Here is a 6933-nt window from a genome sequence, read left to right on the forward strand (position 1 = left end):
CGTAGACGCGGCTGCAGATCCTCAGCAAGCAGGTGGCACAGCTCAGTAACAACGTCCCTCCCGAATCGGAGCCTTCGCACACACTGCTCCTCCGACATGTCAAGGTATGACACCTGCTGCCTAAAGACCCTCGCAGCATACCCTCGGATTGGCCGACCTCCATTGCCCCTCCTCCTTCTGGCCAATCCCAGCCCTCTCTCCCGCCGTCTCTCCGCCCCTTCACAGTGTTCGGCCATGAGGCCGTCGCCCTCCAAAGCAGCTCCCATTCCGTTGCCAGTTGGTCAAAACGCTGTTAGGTCTAGTGCCCCAACTGCTCCGGACAGGTTTGAAGGTTCCAAGTACTCTAATGCTAAATTCCAAAAACTCTGCTCCACAGTAGCTCACCAACTCTCTCCAGCAACGATCGCAATGAACAGGCCAAGTGGCTGCAGCTTTTATACTAGAGCTGTCCCCTTTAAATAGCGCCCCCCGACTCCGAGAAGGGCCTGCTAACGCTCCTTCGAACTGTCACTAACAGCGCTAGGCGTAAAGGTTCCGGGCGCCACCCAATATCCGGTCAGGGGCGCCTAAAAGGCGTTGCACACTGAAATGAGGTCATGATCTGCTTGCGCACACGGGCGCGCGCAAACACTTAGCGCAGGTGTTAAATGTATAGTCAATATGGGAGTTGTCGCTATCTTCATTGCGCCCGCCCCAACATTGGGTTACGCCCCAATTCTCGGGCTCTTTAGGCGCTAACCGCTGGCACTACCAACCGAATTTCTAGGTCCAAGTGTCATAAAACATATTTGAAAGTTCTTTATCTGAATGCACGTAGCATTCGTAACAAAATGGACGAGTTAACAGCGCAAATAACTGCATATGGGTATGATCTTGTGGCCATTACAGAAACATGGCTGCAGGATGACCATGACTGGGATTTAAACATATCAGGTTATTTAACAATCAGGAGGGACAGGCAGGTAGGAAGGGGAGGTGGGGTGGCTATGTTAATAAAGGAAGGAATCACTGTAATACAGAGAAATGATATTGGGTCAAAGGATCAGGATAGTGAAACAGTTTGGGTGGAGATAAGGAATAATAAGGGGAAAAAAACACTAGTGGGCGTAGCCTATAGGCCTCCGAACAGTTGCAACTCTGTTGGACGGAGTATTAATCAGGAAATAGTTGAGGCTTGTAATAAGGGAACAGCTATAATTATGGGGGATTTTAACTATCATATTAACTAGACAAATCAAATTGGGCAGGGCAGTCTTGAGGATGGGTTTATTGAGTGTATTAGGGATGGGTTTCTTGAGCAGTATGTAACTGAACCGACCAGGGGGCAAGCAACCTTAGATTTGGTCCTGTGTAATGAAACAGGATTAATTAAAAATGTCCCAGTAAAGGATCCCCTTGGAATGAGTGACCATAACATGGTTGAATTCCATATTCAATTAGAGGGTGAGAAGGTTGGATCTCAAACAAGCGTGCTAAGCTTGAATAAAGGAGACTATGAAGGTATGAGAGCGGAATTGATTAGAGTGGACTGGGAAAATAGATTGAAGGGTAAGACGGTACATGATTAGTGGTGTACATTTAAGGTGTTATTTTACAACTTCCAAAAAATATATATTCTACTGAGGAAAAAAGGGTGTAAAAGAAAAGATAGCCATCCGTGGCTAAGTAAAGTAATTAAGGATAGTATCCGACTAAAAACAAGGGCATATAAGGTAGCCAAATCTAGTGGGAGGATAGAAGATTGGGAAGTCTTTAAAAGACAGCAAAAAATAACTAAAAGATTGATTAAGAAAGGGAAGACAGATTATGAAAGTAAATTAGCAAAAAATATAAAAACAGATAGCATAAGTTTCTATAGTTATATAAAAAGAAAAAGGGTGGCTAAAGTAAATGTTGGTCCCTTCGAGGATGAGACCGGGAAATTAATGGTGGGAAACATGGAGATGGCAAAAACGCTGAATAAATATTTTGTATCAGTCTTTACGGTAGAGGACACTAAGAATATCCCAACACTGGACAAACAGGGGGCTCTAGGAGGTGAGGAGCTAAATACGATTAAAATTACTAAGGAAGTGGTACTTGGTAAAATAATGGGACTCAAGGCGGATAAATCCCCTGGACCTGATGGCTTACATCCTAGGGTCTTGAGGGAAGTGGCGGTAGGGATTGTGGATGCATTGGTAATAATTTTCCAAAACTCCCTGGACTCAGCAAAGGTCCCGGCAGATTGGAAAACTGCTAATGTAACACCATTATTTAAAAAGGGTAGTAGGCAGAAGGCTGGAAACTATAGACCTGTTAGCCTAACATCTGTGGTTGGTAAAATTTTAGGCCTAGAAATTCAGTTGGTTGCGCCAGCCGTTAGCGCCTTAGGAGGAGTAGATGTCGGGCGCTAGGCGGGTAGCGCCCGGGCGCAGCGCGAACTGCGCCTCGCCCCAACTTCACTAGAGATTTAGCGGCGGCGCAAAGTCTTTGCGCGCGCTCAGCTGCGCGCGCAGATCATGACGTCATTTCCTCGTGCAACGCCCTTTGTGCGCCCCCAGCCGGAACTTCAGTGGCAACGCCCCATTGTGCGCCTAGCGACTGTTAGAGTGGAACGGTGCTCAGCCGATGCGGGGCGCGGGGGGCGCAAGTTAAAGGGCACTCCTCCTGCACTATAAAAGGCTGCCATTTCGCAGCACTCCCTCTTGAGAAACGGATCTTTGGAGAGAGACCAAGGTAGATAGCTTTCTGCTTTGGCCCAACACTCGGACCGGTACTTCTGGCTTCAGGCCACAGCTTTCCACTAGTCTTTGCCTTCATTGACATCTCATTGTTTGCCAGCATATTATGGGGGCTGCAATGGGTGTCAACGCTGGCTTTCTCAATTACATCCAAAGGGCTCACAGACGCCGTGAGAGAGTGGCAGCCCTGGCTAGACGGAGAGGGGGCAACAGGCGTCGGCAAAGGAGGCCTTACCCACCCAGGGTATACCGCCAGCAGTTCTCCTATCTCAACATGTCTGAGGAGCAGTGTGTTCGGAGGCTGCGATTCAGAAGGGACGTGGTCACAGAGATCTGCCAGCTGCTTGGCGGTGATCTGCAGCCATAGCTGAGGAGCAGGACGTCTCTGTCGGTGGCAGTGAAGGTGACGGTGGCTCTCAACTTCTATGCCACCGGCTCCTTCCAATCTGCTACTGGGGACATTGCCAACATCTCCCAGTTCGCCGTGCATTGCTGCATCCGCCAGGTGACCAATGCCCTTTTCAAAAGGAGACGTCAGTTCATCTCCTTCTCCATGGCCCTTGCCAAGCAGCAACAGCGTGCAATGGGCTTTGCAGCATTCGCGGGCTTCCCCATGGTGCAGGGCGCCATTGACTGCACGCATGTGGCTTTGCGGGCACCTCTGGAGAATGCCGAGGATTACCGCAACTGGAAGGGCTACCATTCGCTGAACGTCCAGCTGGTGTGTGACCACAGGCAGCTCATCCTAGCTGTCAATGCCCGCTTTCCAGGCAGCAGCCACGATGCCTTCATCCTGCGACAGACTTCTGTGGCAGACATGTTCCAGGCCCAGCCTCACCCACGAGGATGGCTTATCGGGGACAAAGGCTATCCTTTGTGTACCTGGCTGATGACGCCGCTCCGTGCGCCCAGCACCCCTGCTGAAGAGGGATACAACGATAGCCATCAAGCGACCAGGAACATCATCGAACAAACAATCGGCGTCCTGAAACAACGGTTCCGCTGTCTGGATCGTTCCGGTGGAGCCCTACAGTATTCGCCGGAGCGAGTCTCCCATTTCGTGGTCGTTTGCTGCATGCTGCACAACCTGGCTATCCGCAGGACTCAGCCACTGCCACCACAGATTGGAGGACCACTTGAGGAGGAGGAGGAGGAGGACCAGCACAGGAGGGAGGCAGAAAGTGCAAGGGCCGCCCGTCGCCGGCTTATTGAACGTCGGTTCTAGGCCCCCTCTCAGGGACTGGCTTGTGCCAATGTCAGCAGATGAATGTAGCCGCTCCACAAGCCCTCAGCCGAGCAGGGCAACCAGGACTTAACCAAAAAACCATGCACACTGCAATTTAACAGCAATAATTTATTGAAAACCTCTGCCCTTCCCACATTACATGCTCATGTGGAGAAGCCCCCTCCAAAAACACAAAACTTCCAGTCTCGGCCTTACAAAAAGAAAGAAAGACACCAGTCTCGGCCTTACAAAAAGAAAGAAAGACACCAGTCTCGGCCTTACAAAAAGAAAGAAAGACACCAGTCTCGGCCTTACACAAAAACAACTGCACCAGTGTCGGCCTTACAACAAGCACCAGGCATTTGTGCATACCTCTACTTTTTGCCCTGCGAGGGTGATGCCTTGCGCATCCTTGCCTGGCCCCTGCCCGCCCTGCAGCTCCTCCTCAATGGGAGCCCAGTGGCTGCAGCAAGGCTGGGGGAAGGCTGCTGAGGGGCAGATGGCGAGACGGCAGATGCCCTTGGGGGTCGGCCTGCACCAGCTCTGGCCTTGGAGTGTCCGGCTGCTGACTGCTCCAACTCTGGCTGGGCCGCAGCAGTCTGTCCAGCAGCTCGTGGCAGCTGCAATGGCGGAGTGGCAGTGTCCGCTGAAGGAATGGTGGCAACCTGGCAGATCGCAGGTGCTCGCTGGTCACCTGAGACATTGGCACTCGCACGGGCCAGCACTGCAGCATACGCAGCAAACAGCTGAAGAACAGACTGCTGGGCTGCTGCTGCGCGGCGAGTGCCCTGGCGATGCCTGGCTGATCCAGCGAGGGTGGCAGCAGTTAGTGCCCATGTGGCCCTGGTCTGTGTCCGCATGACAACAGCCAGTGAATGGACGGCACGACTGAGCACTTGGCTAGAAGCCGACTGTGCTGCCGCGAAGTCCTGCAGACTCCTGGCCTGTGCTGCCGCGATGTCCTGCAGACTCCTGGCCTGTGCTGCCGCGATGTCCTGCAGACTCCTGGCCTGTGCTGCACTGAATAGTTCCAGACTCCTGGCCTGTGCTGCACTGAATTGTTGCAGACTCCTGGCCTGTGCTGCTCCGAATTGCTGCACACTCCTTGACAGACACGCTATGGAGTCAGGCATCCTTGCCACTGCAGCCATGAGCTCAGTGTGCCTGCGCTCAGCCTGGACGGCCATTTCCTATAGGAGGCGCACCTCCTCTGCGCTCACCGTCGCAGGACTGGAGGCCGCACTCACCCTCTGGGGAGAAGTCCGCCGAGCTTCCCCACCCCTCCCGCATTGCTGCAGGCCGCTGGGCCCCGGAGCTTCACTCTCCTCCGACCCTTCCCCCCGGCTCCCCTCCAGGGAAGACGTGTCCCCTACATCGCCATGGGCTGGCGCGGCTGAGGGTGGCACTGATGGGCCGGCTTCCTCTTCCTCCTCCTCGTCTTCCGAAGGGCTGACAGTGGCAGCTTGAGGGCCCGCCTCCTCACCTGGCGATTCACCATCTGAAAGCAGGAAGGCACAAGAGTAGCTTTAGAGTGAGGACAGGGCAGCAGCGAGGGAGGCATGAGTGGTGTCATTCACCGCATTGGTCGGACAGTGGCAAAGGATGCTGATCTGATGCGCAAGTGGAACGAGAGAGGTCCAAAAGGTGATGCCCTTACCATTGGTGCCCAGAACAGGGTCGGCATCTCCACTGGCGACGGGGCCAATCAGCCGGCCTACCATAATGTGCTCCACACGCTGGTCGAGGTCGGAGAGCTCTTTGAGGTCAGGACGGCCTCCCCCGGTCTCAGTTCGGTTGCGCCGGTTGTGCGCCACCTTGGCCTGCAAGAGAAAGGACGGCCTCTAAGTACAGTGTGAAGCCCTGATCTTGTCTGCACTGCCTCCCATGGTCGAATAGCTTGTACAGTGTGTAGCCCTGATCTTGTCTGCACTGCCTCCCATGGTCGAATAGCTTGTACAGTGTGTAGCCCTGATCTTGTCTGCACTGCCTCCCATGGTCGAATAGCTTGTACAGTGTGTAGCCCTGATCTTGTCTGCAATGCCTCCCATGGTCGAATAGCTTGTACAGTGTGTAGCCCTGATCTTGTCTGCAATGCCTCCCATGGTCGAATAGCTTGTACAGTGTGTAGCCCTGATCTTGTCTGCACTGCCTCCCATGGTCGAATAGCTTGTACAGTGTGTAGCCCTGATCTTGTCTGCACTGCCTCCCATGGTCGAATAGCTTGTACAGTGTGTAGCCCTGATCTTGTCTGCAATGCCTCCCATGGTCGAATAGCTTGGACAGTGTGTAAAGTGCTGAATGTGCAATTGATTTTCATGCCAGTCCCACAGCTGCTGGATGAGGGCTGGCCATTAGGGCTTTCAGGTCCCTTTGCCCATAATGTGAGGTGCACATGCAAGGATGAGGAGGACACTGGAAAGGGTACTCACCCTGACAACCCGAGTGAGGTCGTTGAACTTCTTCCGGCATTGCACAGGAGTCCTGGCAACCACGCTGTTGGAAGACACCCTGTTGGACACCTCCCTCCAGGCTTTCCGGTAGGCGCTGGGCAGCGGCCTCTTGCCACCTTCTGGGAACAAAACATGGCGCCTGCGCTCCACTCCGCCAACCAGCAGCCTCAGGTCACCGTCGCTGAAGCGCTGCGCTCTCTCCCTGGCCTTCTCCATAGTCCTGGGCGTTGTACAGGTGAAGCTGAAGTGGTCGGGCCTAGGTTGAGGGCTGCAGTGTGCAGGGCGTGGCAGGCAAACAAATCCACCCTCCCCCTTTAAGAGATGACCGGCGCCAGAGTGTCTGCCGTCAATCAAGAATTCGCCGCACCTGCGCTGCGCCCGGCCTCGGGGGTATCGCTCAGCACCGCCGGCTTAGCGCCTAAAGATAGTCGTGCATCGCCTGTTTTAGCGCAGCAGCAACCTCTTGGGGCGATGCGACTGAATATCGGCGAAGGGGGCGCGACTTTGCGCCGGGCGCAAACTTTAGCGGCCGCCC

Source organism: Somniosus microcephalus, chromosome 7 (genome assembly GCF_052327205.1).
Source record: "Somniosus microcephalus isolate GS21.2 chromosome 7, FLI_Smic_1.0, whole genome shotgun sequence".
Classification (NCBI taxonomy): Eukaryota; Metazoa; Chordata; class Chondrichthyes; order Squaliformes; family Somniosidae; genus Somniosus; species Somniosus microcephalus.